The sequence below is a fragment of the Populus alba genome, chromosome 19, assembly GCF_005239225.2.
Source record: "Populus alba chromosome 19, ASM523922v2, whole genome shotgun sequence".
Taxonomy (NCBI): Eukaryota; Viridiplantae; Streptophyta; class Magnoliopsida; order Malpighiales; family Salicaceae; genus Populus; species Populus alba.
Genome location: NC_133302.1, coordinates 11,584,819 through 11,603,964, shown reverse-complemented (window position 1 = coordinate 11,603,964; position 19,146 = coordinate 11,584,819). Strand labels below are relative to the sequence as shown.

Below are 19,146 nucleotides of genomic sequence, written 5' to 3'. Positions count from 1 at the left end.
GAAATTCCTATAATGGTTTATATGGAAACTTCAATTTCTCTAACTAGAGGTAACCCATGCAACTTTTATAGGAATACATCTTGAAACTCTCTCACAACAGGAATACTAGCCAAATCTATGCTACCCTTTTCCATCTCTCTTACATGGGCTAACCAAGTACAACATCCCTTCTTTAGTAACTTTCTAGCCACCAAGACTAAGATTACACAACTTGGAATTACTTTTCTTTCCCCTTGAAACACTACTTTTTTATCACCTATTCCTTGGATTGTCTCCTTCTTGGTGAAACAATCCACTTGTGCCTTATGTTTACTTAGCCAATCCATGCTCATAATCAAGTCAAAATTATATAGCTCTAACGACATAAGATCCACCCTCAATTTTAACCCTCTAATATATAGTTTCATCCCTCTATAAATATCATTAATATGTATATTCTCTCCTAGAGGTGTACTAACTGTCACTACTACAATTTACTAGATGACTCATGCAAGTTATTCACAATTCTATAAGATACAAATGATTGACTAGCTCCAAGATCAATTAAAGCATACACTTGCATTGTATCTAACTATAAAGTACCTGCCACCACATCAGTATAGCTCTCACATCCTCATAGGTCATATGATATACTCGACACTGAGTGAGGACCTCCCCTCCTGATTTATGGGCCTCCCACGAGTAGCACTCGTCCCTGATTGGGTAGGCCTAATAGGATGATCGACTATAATTGATCACTAATGGCTTTGAACCTCATTCCTCTGACCATGAGCTCCCTTAGTAGTTCTACAAGGACAATCCTTCTTCCTATGACTCATGTCCCTATAATAGTAACAGCCTCTGCCTACATGCGGGAACTCTCTCCATCAATGCCCCTCTCCTCTATAAACATAACATCTCCCCAGGATCGCAAAGCAATCTCTAGGGTGTCGCTGCTCACACCTCTAACAGAATGGATATATTGGTCCTTTCTACTCTGTAGACCCTCCAATAGTTTTGACTCCCTGTCTAGCCTGTCCTCCCCAATATCCTTTTCCACTGACCTGTCTATATCCTCTTGAGCTACCTCCTTGGGTGAAACTCCCACCTTTCCTTTGGAATTGTTCTGATGATTGCCCGCTCTTCCTTTTTTTTGAGAGAGGAGGCCTCCTAGTAAAAAACCTTAAAATCTCTTCTCTTAGCTCCAGTTGCCCAACTCAGCTCAACCATTGGCTTCGAGGTATCCTTTATTACCCTCTCCATACCTTGAGCAGCTCGTACCAATTCCCGCACATATTGAAATTGCGTGGCTATCAATATCATCCTCAGTTCCTGCCTCAGTCCATCGTAGAACCTATCCACCCTGTAGCACTTTGTGGGAAGGTAAGTGGAGGAAAAAGCTACTAAGTCCTGAAATCTTTTCTCATACTCCAGAACTATCAAATCTCCCTGCATCAAATCCAAAAACTCATGTTCTTTCTCCCTCCTATGCTCCCAAGAATAGTACCTCTCCTCAAACTCTTCACGAAAGTCCCTCCATCTCAATACCTCACTTGATCTCCTCTCTCTAATGGTCTCCCACCAAGAGTGGACACTTTCAATCAATAGCTGAGTCACACAATCCACTCGTAGCTCCTCTGGCACCTGCATCTGATTTATAACTCTTTCCACTTTCCTCAACCAATGCCCAGTAACCTTAGCGTCCTCTTTGCCACGGTAAGTCATACAACCCATCTCTCTCATACCTTTCACCTACTGCATTATGGTGACTACTCCCCCTGATCTAGGAGCTGTACCGGAGGCTCCCGCTGCCATTCCTGCTGCTATAGCTCTCACTATATGTTTCATAAAAGTAGGATTTGAAAAAGGGTTTGACTTAGCTATCGGTGCCACCGGTGGAGGTATATTATCTCCCCCTGCCTATCTGATACATCGGGCATTGATACATCTACCTGATGGGACAACGAGTCATCTCAAAGTCTCACTAACTCGCCCCTTTCATAGTACACTAATGTTGAAGGTATATGAGAGTAGGTGTCTGCCAAGGGATCCTAGTCTGGATCACTTTCTATATGAAAACTCTAATCACTTCCCTGAACTGGGGATGGATCAGTCCTGGCTCCTTGCCTTGTTCTCACCATCTTGAAACACATTTCAAAATTATATAATTATTCATGTCCCTAGAATAGCAACTTGAGCTCTAATACCAAAATGTAACATCCTCTGTTCCGGGATAAAACAACAATTTGATGTCAACCGAAAAACAAAGTGTGTGTGTGTGTGCGTGTATTCATGGTGTTCATATTAAAGTCTACCAAAATTTTGACAGAGTTTCCCCTATACCGGAAGGTCCCAAGTTATCAACATTTAACTTGTTTATTGATTAACACTTAAAAGTGCATGTTTATCAAGGTTTTATATCATCATTTTGCACTTGAAGTATCAATAACTCCTTAACTAAAGCATGTTTTATAATAACAAGTTTGATACTATAAGATACCTTAATTTATGGTAAATGCTCATCTTAAATGCAGGCCTATCACATAAATGAAAGGATTGATTGATGAGTTTAAGTATTGAAAGTGAAAGGACAAAGAGATGGTTAAACTTAGAAAAGAGATGCTGGTGCAGTCCAAACTGGAACATTGCTCGGTAATTGGATCATATCTAGAGCTCTAGATCTCGGATTTAGGTCCACTTTATATGGATGGAAAGGTAAGACATAGGCCTATAACTTTCTTGGGAGCCCAGGATTTAAAAAAGCAGTTTTGAAGTCCAAATTGTAGGAACAACAAAGAAATCTGAATCTGTCCTGCAGCCCAGATATTATTCAGTGTTCAGCCCATATCTCGAGTTCTAGAAGTCCAAATGACCTCATCTTTTTTTTTTTGTTGGAAAGCTAAGACAATTTCCTAGAACTTTCATGAGGATTCTGTGCAAATTATGATGTTAACAATGACATCTTGTTCAGACAAGAAGGTAAGGATTGTCACCAAGTCAAGATGTTGCCACCCACTCATCAATTAGTCAACAAATCAATAGTTCCAAATTTTAGCCTATAAAAGGAGGCTTTTACCATGTATTGAGGCATCTTGGTTTCTAGATCAAGATCATGCTCTTGCTTTCTCTCTTTGTATTGCTTATGTTTTGCTTTCATTAATATCAAGTTTATGCATTTCATTTCCTTTCATTTTCTTTACTTAGTTAACTTCTTTCTCATTTATGTTCTTATCTAGTTCATTTATGTTTCTTTCTTTCATTATGTTTAGCTAAGTTAATTATGTCAAGGTGAAAAGGGTACACTAATGGTGTAAGAATAAGTATAGTATAAACTCAACATGGACTTTAATGCTTGATACTAACATGTTTTATATTTATTATCTTGCTCACTCTTAATACCTTGCTTGTTAAATGGTTAATCTAGATTTGTGTTGAATAACCCTTGGTACAACAAATGCGTGGCACTTTCATAGCCCAACCGTATGGTATAACCTACACCTGTGCTATGAAAGGAACTTGATTTGTTTTTAACATAAGTTATAATCATGAGTGCCTGACAACATTTACAAGTATTAGCATTATTCAAATAAGATAACTAATGTAATTATGTTAACAATTTATAATCTGATTGGAACCTCCTTTATGTATGGTTTCCAATTGAGTAATAAGAGTTTATACTATACTTGTTTGAAGTACCATTAGTGGATCCTCTAACCTTGACATTTGTTTTTATTATTGTTTAATCCTTACATCAATCTCACATCTCAAAGCTCTCTTTATTATTACTATTACTATTATTAATATCATTACTACTACTACTACTATTATTACTATTATTGTTATTATTAGTATTAGTATTAGTATTGTTGTTGTTGTTGTTGTTGTTGTTATTTATAATTTATATAGTTAACCTCCCTGTGGTTCGACCCCAGTCTTGCTAGGTTATTTATTACTTCGACACTCCTGCACTTGGGAGAAGACATCAAGCTTTTAGTTGTGTCAAGTTTTTGGCGTCGTTGTTGGGGAGTGCATGAGAGTTTGGTCACGTACATTAAGTGGTAGACTTTGTAGGGTATCCTCATTGTAGCACGTCACCCGCGCGACGATTCGGCTTTTTTTTCGTTGTCTTTGCCTGATTTAGAGTCTTGGGAGTCGCCACCTAGTATTTATTGAGGGTTACTAGGAAACCCGGATTTACTGGTCGTTGCTAGAGATTCGTGGGTAAAGGATTAGTTGTGGCTAGGGAAGGTATTAGCACCCATAGCACACCCTACCCGAGGTAAGTTGCTTTGCGTTTAATGCAATTTGAAAATTTAAAATATTAATCAAATTCTTAAGGTGTTAATAAATCAGTTATTAAATCCCAGAATATGTGTAGAAACATGTTCTTACACTTTCATGGAAAATATAACATAATTTTATTTGTCCTTAGATATTTAACCATATTCAAATTAAACAAATAATTCTTTTTGTCCTTTTTTTATTTTTATAATTCAATAACATAAATAAAAATACAAACACACACACACACAAAAATCTTGGTCCAGATCTGCTACACGAGTTTGAGTCGGAGGCGGGCCAGTTGCTAAAGGGTTTCGGTGGAGGCCGGTCCGGTTGGTTCTTTCCTCTGCCAAGAAGATGGAGAGACCAATAGGAGATGGGAGGGGCGACTGATTCTCCTTCTTTGGGGCAAGGAGGGTGAGCGGCTGGCCAAGTTTTTTTGGCTCAGGAAAAGGTGCAGCGGCTGCTGTGTGGCTTCGTGTGATTCTCTCCGGTTTTGTTTTCCCAAAGCCAAGGGAAGGGGAAAGCTTTAGTTTTCTTTTGTGCAGGGAGAGGGAAGAGCTGGGTGACCGGTTTCTGGTTTCTCTTTGGCCGAGGGCTGTCTTGAAAGTTGAAAAATCAGAGGCCCCGGGGTGCCGGCGGCTGCCTGGTGGGAGATAGGGGTGATTTAGGTTTTTTAAGGTTTTCTTTCTTTTTCACCCCGTGTAAAATTTTTTCCCCCAAATTTTTCTGCCCCCCTTTTTAGGTTATTACTGTAGCTTAGTATTTATAGGAGAATTGTTGCTAGGTCTTCAAACTAGTCCCCCAACTTTTCTTTTCTTTTCTTTTTTTGTAAATTTTGATTTTTCTTATTTTTTTTGGTATTTTTTAAAGCGAGCAATATCAACATCGACTCAACAAGAAAAATCAATGATTGTAAAATTAACGCGTTAAAAGTTGAACACGTTCAAAACCTTTGAAAATTTAAATTATTTTGAAATGACGTTGAAAATGCTAAAAACAATGCAAATACATCAAAAATACATTTTTTGGGTTTTTCTTTGTTTTTTTTTCTATTTTTGATTTTTCTAAAAATTTATCAAAAATATGAGTCAAAAATTGGGTAGCAACAGATGCCCTCTCTTTACAATGCTTACGAAGCCAAAATTCCTCAATGTTTTGCATAATAAGCTTGTAAAGAAAACAAAAGATCTTCTTGGTTTATTGAGTGATTCACTCAAGGACTTTGCTTTTCAAAAGAAAACGGTCTCATTATCTTGGGTGACCTACCCATTTTGAAGAAAATTGGTCTATTTTCATGGGCGACCTGCCCACACACACTCACACTAGTCTATTTTCAGGGGCGATCTGCCCACACTTACGCACGCTGGTCTATTTTCACGGGCGACCTGCCCACACATGCTCATTGTGGTCTATTTTCATGGGCGACCTACCCACACGTACTCACGTTGGTCTATTTTCACTGGCGACCTGCCCACACATACTCATTGGGGTCTGTTTTCACGGACGACCTGCCCACACATACTCATTGTGGTCTATTTTCAGGGGCGACCTGCCCACATATACTCACATGGTTTATTTTCACGGGCGACTTGCCCACACACTCATAGTGGTCTGTTTTCACGGGCGACCTGCCCACACATACTCACATTGGTCTATTTTCACGGGCGACCTGCCCTTTTGATTGGGTTAACCTGAGATCCCATCTGGCGATCTCCTTTAACCAAAATCGGTGTGTAGCTTGGTTAACCTGAAATCCCATCTGGCGATTCCCTTTAACCGAAGCTAAATTCTGTGTGTGGTTGGGTTAACCTGAGATCCCATCTGGCGATCTCCTTTAACTAGAACCGATACAAAGATGTGTGTGTGGTCTCATTGTAATGGGTGACCTACCCAGAAAAAGTGATGGTCTCATTATGATGGGTGACCTACCCAAATGGAAAAAAATAATGGTCTCATTATGACGGGTGACCTACCTAAATGGAATGATGATCAAAATGTGAATTGGTCTCATTGTTATGGGCGACCTACCCAAATGAAAGATGTAATAAAATATGAACTGGTCTCATTGTTATGGGTGACCTACCCAAATGGAAGATGAAATGTGGTCTCATTATAATGGGTGACCTACCCAAATGGAAGATGAAATGTGGTCTCATTATAATGGGTGACCTGCCCAAATGGAAGATGATGATCTCATTATGATGGGTGACCTACCCAAATAGAAGAGATGATCAACATGTGAATTGGTCTCATTATTATGGGTGACCTACCCAAATGGAAGATGATGGTCTCATTATGATGGGTGACCTACCCAAATGGAAAAAAATAATGGTCTCATTATGACGGGTGACCTACCTAAATGGAATGATGATCAAAATGTGAATTGGTCTCATTGTTATGGGCGACCTACCCAAATGAAAAATGTAATAAAATATGAACTGGTCTCATTGTTATGGGTGACCTACCCAAATGGAAGATGAAATGTGGTCTCATTATAATGGGTGACCTGCCCAAATGGAAGATGAAATGTGGTCTCATTATAATGGGTGACCTGCCCAAATGGAAGATGATGGTCTCATTATGATGGGTGACCTACCCAAATAGAAGAGATGATCAACATGTGAATTGGTCTCATTATTATGGGTGACCTACCCAAATGGAAGATGATGGTCTCATTATGATGGGTGACCTACCCAGATGAAAAAATTTATGATGGTCTTATTATGACGGGTGTGAAACCCTAGAAAATTTATGATTTAAATATGCGGATGTATAACCTGCCATGTAAACGTAAGACTGAAAGTGATATATAATGGAGGGGATGACCTCCATAAAATGAATTTTGTTTTAGAATTCATAAAGATAGAGAAACTGGTAACGTGTTTTGATGAATAAAATAATGAGAGAAATGACAAAATGAATATATTCCAAAATAATAAAATGACCTTAAAAGTTTAGAAGGATAATTGATATTATTTTATGTGAAGATTGAACAAGAAAATTTGGATAGTTGATGAAAAGTCATAAACTGACCAATTTTACATTAGAAAGCAGAGCTCTCAAGCCAATCGTCAGATTGGGATGAAATTTTGCATGAAGTCTATTAATATGTTTTCCTACATTGGTGAAAGATATTATCCCAATAGGAGTTTGGTAAAGACTAACGATTTAAACAGAAACAATCTGGATGGTTTCCATGAAAAAAAAAAAAAGAGAGAGAAAAGAAATAATATATAAATACATAAATGAGGGACATAAATGTAATTAGGAAAACAATGGTGCCTTTAAAAACAGCAAAAGGCCACCAGATTAAATAAGAAAAAAAAAAAAAGAGAAAGAAAAACGAAAAGGGGTGAGAGACAATAGAGAATTCGGTTAGAGAGAGGTGCAGATTTGGATGAACCCATAATGCTTCGGTGGCCATATCTATGGAATCCACCGTTGGATCATGTTGATTTTTGGATATATTTTTCTTCTCACACTCCTCTATTAACTGACCGGAGGGATTTGAAGGAACATAATCCATTGAGCAGCAATCATCATCGGAAGGGTCCTGGAAAACAAAAGGGAATATACCTGCAGGGCAGTTTTGGTCGCCGGCCGATTTCTCTCTCTTCCACTGTTGGATCGTGCCTATTTTTGGATATGTGGTGCGCCTAGAGGTGGCCTTCATTCTGGTCGGTGGAGATCGGAAACCCACTCTCTGGCAAGGTTTGGTTGGTGTTGAACAGTAGCTCGTCCATTTTCAGGTTAGTTCGGTTTTATTCAGATCTGTGGAGATCCAACCGTTGGATTATTCGGATTTTGAGATATATTGTACACAACACAATGATATATATTCTGACCGTTGGGTTCAAGGAAATAATCAAAGGTGGATGAGTTGTTGCTATTTGAATCTATTGCTAGTCTTAGTAAAACATTTAGGAAGCTTGATTTAATTACATGTTTTGATGAAATTAGAATTGTGTGGGTGTAAAGTTTATGTAAGATGTAATGGTAAAATGTGTTCTTGTTATTAGTGTTGTTATAGATTAATTGTGTTGTAAAATGTGTTAGGGAAGTTTTGAAATTTGGATGAAGGGACATTGAGTTTGTTGATTTAATGGATATATGTTTTTAGGCATTAAAAAGGATTGGGTCTAGTGGTAATTGAAAGAAAACTTGAAGAAAACTTTATCCTCTATTTAATGCAAAGATTCAGCCTACACATATAAATGAGAGGATGAGCTTAATTGTTTTAATTGCTATGGAATTTGAGTTGAATGAGGTTAGAATAGATATGAAATGAATTGGTAAACGTTTATCTGGAATAATTAAAAAGGGAATCATCCCTCATCATGAATAAAGGCATTCGGCCAAATGAAGAAGAAATAAGGAGATAAGACTTTGATTTATTTTCTATGAAAATTAGGTATGGATGCATATATTTGTATAAAGAAAATTAGGTAGAGTGTCATTGGAAGAATTTTAAAAAGATACAAATTCTCATCATAATATGGAATCCAACCAAAAATGGAAATCTTGAACTTGAGTTTATTTGACCTAATGTTATGGGGATTTTTATGGGATTGTGGTTTGTTGAATGCCAAATGAATTGTGTTATGTTTGAAATAATAGATTAATGTGAGGAAAATTTCATTTTATGGAATTTTAACGTTGTCCAAATGGATAATAAAAGGGGAGGAAAAGGTTAAATTAAGGCGTACATGGAATTATGATGAAAATATGTTGTTAAATTTACTTAAGATGAAGTAAAGTGGACTTATGAAAAAGAATTGAAAAACTCATCATGAAAATAAATAAATAAAAAATAAGGTCATTCGGCCAAGAGTTGGTTTGATAAGGAAAATGAATTAGTTTCAATGGTATGAATAAATGCAAGGGTGTGATGTTACTAAGTCTGTGCATGATGGATTGTGTAGACAAAAATAAAATAAAATAAAATAAATTAAGATTGTTAGGTCATGTTTAAAGATATTCAGCCTGGAAAAACAAGTCATGAAAAGAAAGGAAATAAATAAATAAATATGCGAATGCATGTGTCATGCGATTCTAAATTTAAATGAATTTTAGAATGGAATTTTCAATTATGGTGGAGCCACATTTGATATGTATCTTTAATGATACATGAGAGATTGTAGAATCTGTTCAGTAGCATGGGACTTTTGCGCGAGTTAAAGCATGAGGTAGGTGTCTTACACCTCAAACTTTTGTTTTTACAATACTTGTTAGAGTTAAATAAATGATATTTTCTATAAATGTACTTGTGCTTGTGTAATTGTGAATGTTTATGTCAAGGAAAATATAGTGGACTAGCTGGTTTGAATAGAGTTAGTGGCACTACTGTATTGACTGCTGAGTTAGATGTATAATAACAAAAATGAAGTGTACCGACTTTAGGGTGATAAATTAATGGTATATTATGATTAAATTATTGATGCTCGATTTATATATGTATACTGATGATGCGTTGTGTTTAAATAATTTATATGAAGGCAGCACGTGTATCGCACCTTGTCTTTTTAAGTTGAGTAAACTTATTGGTAAATTTTAGAATTTATTGTTTTATTGCTTCGATGATATTGAAATGAGTAAGAGTACCTTATGTGCAACAGTATACCTCTATTGGTTAGGATAATGTTTGAACGAATAGGAGTGACTTGCGTGTGTTGTTATGTATCGAATTAATTATGTCATTATGGTCGTAGTGTTGATAACTAAGTTTGTGTGGGAATGATGCTTAGCAACAATTATTATAATGCATATGATGTTAAAAGAAAAAAAGAACAAAACAAAAAGAAGAAGAAGAAAAGAAAAAAAGGGGGATTGATACGAATGGAAATTTCAAGTGACATTGATTAGCTATCCGGGTTTGGATAGCTAATGGTATCAATGAGGTTTCATTGGTACCGGCAATTAGGGTGACATTGATTAGCTATCCGGGTTTGGATAGCTAATGGTATCAATAAGGTTTCATTGGTACCGACATTTAGGGTGACATTGATTAGCTATCCGGGTTTGGATAGCTAATGGTATCAATGAGGTTTCATTGGTATCGGCATTTCAGACAACATTGATTAGCAATTCGGGTTTGGATTGCTAATGGTATCAATGAGGTTTCATTGGTGCCGGCATTTCTTAAATTGATTAGTCGATCCCGAGCAATTGGGTGACAAATGATGTTAGTAAAGATTACTAACATCGACATGGTTACTCCTAGTTCAGTGAAAAAGATAGGTTTATTAACTATTCTGGGTCGAGAATAGTTAATGATATCAATGGGTTACATTGGTATCGGCAACCATTTCTGGTGTGATTAGCTACTCCAGGTAAGGAGGCTGACAGTGTCAAGGGTTCTTGACATCGACAACTTTGATGGTAAATCAGATATGAATAAGATTTGATACTCCAGAAAAGAATAGTTAATGATACTAATCGGTTGTGTTAATATCGGTATGTGAATGTAAGTGATTAGTCTATCCCAATATTAAAAGACTAATGTACTAATGACATTTATTAGTGTCGGCGATTACTTTCTAGAAAATAAAAGGGAAAATAGTAATTAGTTATTCCAAAGGAATGAGATAAGCTAATGATATCAAGAGAGAAATGTCTTGGTATAAAGAGAGGATTGATTTATAAGGAGATGGTGTTCGAAAATCATTAAGTTGTGTTGAGATTTCCAAGATGAAATTATTCTCAACAAATGGGAAAGGATATTAGATGGATATTGGTAATAGATTGAAAATGCATGTTGTAAAAGAGGTTTATACCTAATTTTATGTCTCAAAAGTGAAGATTATTACCTATCATTGTTATTGTTTGTTACTACCTTTTTATATTTATGTGTACACGTTAATTTGTATTTTCAGGTCTATCAAGGTTGCGTCCAGAATGATATTGGTTTAGTTACCTTTTGCTTTTGACCATGTAATTATTTGTAAATTAAGAGTCTTATATCCTAAAACTTGAAATGTAATATTAATTTGTAAATTTGAATGTATGACTTTAATTTAATGTTTGTAACTTTAAGTACCTATTTAACCATGCATGTTTAGAGTTGGAAATCGAATCTTTAACTTGAATTACATTATATGACGTTATTAAATAACATGTGCTGTGTTGATGATGTTGAGTTGGGTTGAGATCCAGGATGATTGGATCAGGATGTGAATTAAAATTGGAAGTGTAATATGGTTTTGTCGATAACTTGGGACCTCCTATTATAGAGGAGACTCTGCCGAAATTTTAGTAGAAATTTGGTGGAACCGGTATATAAAAAAAAAAAATTTACCTGAAAATTTCCAATGTATCGCGAAAATCGGGGTTGTTACAACGAGTGACCTACCCAAGTGAAAAATGATGGTCTCATTGTGATGGGTGACCTACCCAACTGAAAATTGATGGTCTCACTATGACGGGTGACCTACTCGGAGAAAAAATGATGATGGTCTCATTATGATGGGTGACCTACCCAGATGCAAAATTGATGGTCTCATTATGATGGGTGACCTACCCAAATGGAAAAGATGATGGTCTTGTTATGATGGGTGACCTACCCAAAAAAGAAAGATGGTCTCATTATGATGGGTGACCTACCTAGATGAAATTTGATGAAAAACGGTCTCATTATAATGGGTGACCTACCCAAGAAAATGCAAAGATTTTTTTTCAAAAGAAATGGTCTCATTGTTATGGGTGACCTACCTAGATGGAAAAATATGACTTACCTGACAAAAAGATGTGGCAGGCGAAGTCCTGCCAGGATAAGGCTGACAAATGGCGCTTCCTGATTGCAGGGTTGACTTGAAGACTCCTCTTGATGATAGGGTTGATTTCCTCATTTCTTTGAGATTTTCCTACCGGCAGGGTTCATCTCATTCCTCTCTCATTTCAGGATCTAAACCAATTTCTTTGTTATTATCGACTCAATGATTCTTTCTATCCATAATCTTGCTGGACTTCATTGAGGATCTTCCTGTAATAAATCACAAGTATGTGCAATTCTTTGAGGTTAGATGACATGCATGCATCCTTACTTGATTTGAAATATAGGTCCCCCCCCTCTTTGATGCTCCATCGTCATAGGGTGCCTTTGTTTGCATTCCAAAGCCTTCTTTGTTATTTCGATGCATTGGCTCATTCATGTGCTAGCCATCACTCAGTTGTAAATGTAGTGCCCATCCCGGGCTATCTTCAACAATTACTGCTCTCATTGTTCATCAAGCTTGACTCTGGGTGTTGCTTGATTCATCGTGGAGGATTTTCTCTCCTAGACTCTTTTGAGAATTATCCTCTGATTGGTTGTGTGCATCATGCCAACACTCATCAAGATTGTTAGTCATGAACTTGCCTTCGGTTGAAACACCATTCAAGTATATGTGGGCATCCACAATCATGGAATCGCTACGTCATTTCGACATGCATCTCATACTTTGTCATAAAAGGCTCTTTGTTGCATTCCCGATGCTCTCCTCAATGAGTTCTTCTTAGCTTGTCAAATCAGATCGTGAAAAGAAATGCATTGGCATCATCAATTATGTTCATTTTATCACCCATATTCATGCGGTGAAGTGCACCTTCGAGCTTCAAAACAGATCATTCCACAGTCAGTCTTGGTGGGTGCATCCTTCCACGCTTATTCAAATGCAACTATGTGATAACATCAATTGCTGCTTGGATTGTCTTTGAACAACATTGCCCCCAGCAATGATATGAATGCTCGTTCATCTATTTATACTCAAGAAGGTTTTTCTTTGTCATTATCAGATGCTAAACATAACTTTGATGGACTTTAATTACTCATCATGTGATTCTTTCTTTGCCCCCCAGCTGATTTGAATGCTGTTTGTTTTTCTTCTAAGGGTCCACTATATTACCCCTAGGTGGCCAACATTTCAAGGAGTGTCGGGAAATGTTGATGTCATTTTTGTCAAGGATTTTGCAAACTCAATCGATGTTCTTGTTTGAAAATCTTTCTTGTTCTGGAATCAAATCTCATATTTCAAAGATCATGTCTATTCAAGTCTAATTGTTGAAATGAAATCAAAGATGTTGGTTTTTTGAAAGTCTTTTCAAAAATCAAGCTTTGTTGGTCAAAGACCCAACATACACTATTCAATGTAGTCCTTTGATTTCTTGTATTTTGAAAACAGAAATGACCCGTTGTAAGATTAAAATGACTTTTTTCATGGTTCTTTGTGTCAATTTTAATCTTTGATCTTGGGTATATCTTTTGATGGTCTGCAATGAGGTGACCTTCTTTGAATTTCAAGGAAAACAACAGGCTCAAGTCAAAACTTGAGGATTCATCAAGAAAAATTGTTTTCTTTTTTAGCAACAATTTTATCAGCATGCATAATAACCAGTAGCTTAATCCATGAAGCCACGACTATTATGAAAAAGCTCTTCAAGTTTCGAGTTCGTCATTTATCGGTTCAGATTGCTTACTTAATCAAAAAGGGCTTTTTGAAGCACGTAATGCAGGCTATGGTTCATGGCTTATGAAAGAAAGGATTTTCATAGGCTCAAAAGGTGTTTGAGGGTTTCAACGACCTAGGATCAACATTAACTATTCATCCACTCTCTTTCTCTTGTTTTCATTGTAGAGAAAGTGACATATAACCTTGTTAATCTTAAATATCATAATTCTCTTAACATAGGTTACAATGCAAATCCAACTTTTTTCTTTGATGAATAATCAATCTAATTTTTTTTTTTTGAAGACACTAAAGGCTTTATCTTAGACACACCAAAAGACATGAAACTTGGTTTTTTTGGTGTTGACTTTTGGCATTTGTTGTGTCTTTCTTCAATTGAAACTTCTTTTGCCCTTCTTAGAATTGATAGGCATTCTCCTTCCTTTCCATTTTTTTACTCTTTTTTTTTTTTTTGCATAGCCATCTTCAAAGTTTTTCTTTGATGGCCCTCAATCTAAGGCTTTTTCTTCTAGCCCTTTCTCAAACATTGGACTTTTGTTCTAAGCCTTTCTTTTATCCATTAATTTTATCAATGTCTTCAAAATATCTCTCATTTGCCCCCAATGTGGGGTGTGATCCTAGTTAGGGTTTCTTTTTTAAAGAAAATATTTTACCAGGCTCAAAATGGGACTGCAAGGGATAATTTTTCAAGAAATGTGAAATGATAACAAAGATGGCCTTTTCTCATTTCAAGCAAGGTCGGTTAGAATCTGATAAATTTTGACCCCATCCAGTGTAATGATTGGGACTTGTAAGAGTCAATGATTCACGAGTCCATAGCTACCTGAATCCACTGCATTTCATTATGCATACTATTAAAATTTAGCTATATGATGTGTGGTTCAGTTTCAGGAGGTATGAGTTCAAAATTGTTTGGTCACCTTATGTCATTTTCAAGTATCGAGTCATTTCTGTAATCCAAACACTTTTGATCTTAAGGATTGACTAGCCTTAATTTTGCATGTTGGAGTTTGATCAAAATATTTTATCAAAATAACCTTTGAAAAAAGTATCTCTTGATTTCAAAACAACAAGAAGACAAAGGAAAGACATGTTTCGTTCAAAGATGAGATGTGACCCCAAAACAAAAATGCAAAATGGCCAAAATCCATAACAAAGATGATTAACAGTTTAACTCCTTCTTGGATTAGCTTCTCTGGCAATATCTATGTTTTGCTTAGTCAATTTTAATCACTTGTCATTCTGAGAAAGTTCTAGTGACAAAATGATCGATGACATCATCTTTCACCAATTGAGCTCGATTCTTGAAACTCCTGCGTCTGTTCAACTAAAATGGTCGATGAACCCACCAGGATGACGCATCTCTTGTCTGGATTGAACCACCTAGAAAATGGTGGTTGCACAGGATTTGTTGAAGTCATGGCAAAATTCTGGAATCTGGCAGATGCTAGTCGATGAGCTCGAGGGCAGAGGGATGTCAATCTTGGCAAAGGGACTTGAGCAGTTGATGCTATGGCAAGACCTGACTAGGCAAAATAATTGAGGTTTCTCAATTGAGAGTCATCTTCTGATTCAAACTCTCTTCACAGTTCTGGAATCCACGGCAAAACCATCAATCTTCCCCCTATCCATTACTTGTTCAATGATTTCTTAACAAAATCTTGTGCTGCTGAATTGGAATTGAGCTCACAGTGGGGGTGATTTCAAAGAAGGCCAATGCACCAGGTTGTCATAAGTTGATGACTGAAGGCATTGCTGCCGTTCATGACTGAAAAAGAGAGGTGCAACTTTAATAGGACGTGGACACACAGTGTTCCCACAGAAAACTGTGCAGACATTCCCTTTTTATTTCTTATAGCTCATCGCTTGCTTAAACAGATGTGCGTCTAGCCACTGCACCTTTAATGATCTCCATTTTCTTTTGACAATGAGCCTCGCTCTGACCCCCTTTTTTATTATCTGTCTTTTCCAGTCCAATGTGGTAGAACTCGGATGGGGGAACCTATTTTTCATCCTGGTACATGCATGATAAATGTATGACATGTAATCTAAATGATGAATTTGCCCTTCAAGGGGTGACATATGGTCATAACTTTTGCATAATGAAAGAAGAATTTTTATTCTTATTCAAACTCTATAATAGAAACTTCTCAAGTGATGACCATTATATCCCCCGTAAGTCCTGAATTCAAGATACTTCAAGAAGGGTTTGCTCAGATGCAAAAAAAATATTTACGGAGCATACATCCTAAAGGCAGGTTCTATTCTTTTTACGTGAGGCAAAGGGTAGGTTTGCTACTTGGTCTCTAAAAAGGGTCTCTTGTTGTCCCAGTGATTACCCTCATAAAGGCAATATAGGGACCCAGTAGGTAATGAGTTGGCACGTGTACCAATATTTACCAGTCTAAGCACTCAACAAAGAGTTGTGGTTTACACAAACTTAAACCTTGACTAAAAGTCGTAAGGTAAGCTATTAGTCCCCCACCTAACCTAAAGTGTGTGCACTAAAAATTAAGACTTGTGATGCATGAATAAAACATAAATAAAATAAAACAAAACACAAAAAACTTGAACACATCAAAACATAAAGCTTAGTCTAGTAAAAGTTGAAAACAATACCTATCCCCAGTGGAGTCGCCATTCTGTCGCATGTCACCTGCACGGTGATTCAGCTTTTTTTCGTTGTCTTTGCATGATTTAGAGTCTTAGGAGTCGCCACCTAGTATTTATTAAGGGTTATTAGAAAACTTGGATTTACTGGTCGTTGCTAGAGATTCGTGGGTAAAGGACTGGTTGTGGCTAGGGAAGGTATTAGCACCCCTAGCACACCCTACCTGAGGTAAGCTGCTTTGCGTTTAATGCAATTTGAAAATTTAAAATATTAATCAAATTCTTAAGGCTTTAATAAATCAGTTATTAAATCTCATAATATGTGTAGAAACATGTTCTTACACTTTTATGGAAAATATAACATAATTTTATTTGTCCTTAGATATTTAACCATATTCAAATTAAACAAATAATTCTTTTTGTCCTTTTTTTATTTTTATAATTCAATAACATAAATAAAAATACAAACACATAGACACACATCTCTTTTTATTATATTTTTCTCATACACCCATATTTACATATTACAAAATAGTAAGAATTCAAAATTTACCCAAACAAGGCCTTAACTGTTTCAAAATTACAGAAAAGACATTACACAAATAAAAAATTACATAATAGCCCCTAAAAATCCAGGAAACTGCTGGGAAGGCTTCTGGACCACCAAAAGCACAGGCGGCGCATCCCCTCCACGCGCCGCCACCACTGGCGGTGCGTGGGTTCATGCATCGCCATGAAATCCAGAGGGCATGGGGAGATCCGTAATGGCTTCCTTCCCTCTTCACCCTCCAACGGCTGTGAGCAGCGCCGTTACCTGCAAATCACCCCAAAAACGCAACAAGCAAATCTGTCTTAATTTTGTTTTCAGATCGGCTCCCTTCTGCCTTCCATTCAGATTTGTTTCCACTGCAGATCTCCTACTTTACAGGTGGTCGATGGCTCTGAGTTCAGGGCATCTGTGGTTGGATGACAGAGGCGCAGGGGGGCGTGGCTCTGCTGGTTGCTAGATCTTCGGACGGAGCTGTTGCAGCTGGATCTCGGTCCAGATCTGCTACACGAGTTTTAGTCGGAGGCGGGCCGGTTGCTAAAGGGTTTCGGTGGAGGCCGATCCGGTTGGTTCTTTCCTCTGCCAAGAAGATGGAGAGACCAATAGGAGATGGGAGGGGCGACTGGTTCTCCTTCTTTGGGGGAAGGAGGGTGAGCGACTAGCCAAGTTTTTTTGGCTTAGGAAAAGGTGCAGCGGCTGCTGGGTTTTATGAGGGAGAGGGGAAAAATGGGGGGAACGACAGCTATGGCTTGGTTTTCTAGCTGAGGAGAAGGGGATATCTTCGTGGGATTCTCTCCGGTTTTGTTTTCCCAAAGCCAAGGGAAGGGGAAAGCTTTAGTTTTCTTTTGTGCAGGGAGAGGGAAGAGCTGGGTGACCGGTTTCTGGTTTCTCTTTGGCCGAGGGCTGTCTTGAAAGTTGAAAAATTAGAGGCCCCGGAGGGCCGGCGGCTGCCTGGTGGGAGATAGGGGTGATTTAGGTTTTTTAAGGTTTTCTTTCTTTTTCTTCCCGTGTAAAATTTTTTCCCCCAAATTTTTTTGCCCCCCCTTTTTAGGTTATTACTGTAGCTTAGTATTTATAGGAGAATTGTTGCTAGGTCTTCAAACTAGTCCCCCAACTTTTCTTTTCTTTTCTTTTTTGTAAATTTTGATTTTTCTTATTTTTTTTGGTATTTTTGAAAGCGAGCAATATCAACATCGACTCAACAAGAAAAATCAATGATTGTAAAATTAACGCGTTAAAAGTTGAACACGTTAAAAACCTTTGAAAATTTAAATTCTTTTGAAATGACGTTGAAAATGCTAAAAACAATGCAAATACATCAAAAATACATTTTTTGGGTTTTTCTTTGTTTTTTTTGCTATTTTTGATTTTTCTGAAAATTTATCAAAAATATGAGTCAAAAATTAGGTAGCAACACTCATCATTTTCAGAAAATATGGCTGAAGAAGATAATCAATCGCTTCATAATGAGAATAACCGTATGAGAACACTTAGAGACCACATGAATCCCACATGAACAAGTGCACCCTCATGCATAGTTTTCCCTCCTGATGCATCTCATTTTAATTTAAAACCATGCATTATTCAACTTTTACCTTCTTTTCATGGCTTAGACATAGAAAATCCATACTTGCATTTAAGGGAATTTGAGGAGGTCTGTAATACCTATAATGACTCAAATTGTAGCATGAGCACCATTAGATTAAAGCTTTTTCCTTTTTCATTAAAAGATAAAGCCAAAACATGGCTACAAAATTTGAGACCAGGATCTATTTGTGCTTGGGATGAAATGCAACAATAATTTTTAAAGAAGTTTTTTCCGTCTCACAGAACAAACTCTTTCAAAAGGCAAATCATCACTTTCACTCAAAAGCTAGGAGAAACATTTTACGAATGTTGGGATAGGTATCGAGATTTGCTTAATACTTGCCCTTATCATGATTCTGAAACATGGAGTTTGGTTTCACATTTTTATGAAGGTTTAACACCTAGAGATAGGCAAATGGTTGAATTGATGTGCAATGGAACTTTTTAAGATAAATACCCTAATGAAGCAATGGATTACCTAAACTTGCTAACCGAAAATGCTCAAAATTAGGACACCACAGGTACTTATGAGGCACCAAGTAAAACTCAACCTCATACATCTAGTGGAGGTATGCACAACCTTAGGGAAGATCATGACCTCTAAGTCAAGTTTGCCTCTTTAGCTAGAAAAGTCGAAGCACTTGAATTGAAAAAGACAGGTCAATTAAAATCTATTCAAGACATTGTGTGTCAAATCTG

The 19,146-nt window shown here is 37.0% G+C and overlaps 1 long non-coding RNA gene across 1 annotated transcript; it reads left to right on the top strand.

Annotated features, from left to right (window-relative positions):
- The first annotated feature begins 7,563 nt into the window (after positions 1–7,563).
- LOC140955116 (uncharacterized) lies at positions 7,564–11,335 on the top strand. Its single transcript, XR_012168850.1, has 2 exons — positions 7,564–9,449; positions 11,136–11,335. It is a non-coding gene; the product is annotated as an uncharacterized lncRNA (long non-coding RNA).
- The last annotated feature ends 7,811 nt before the right edge of the window (positions 11,336–19,146 follow it).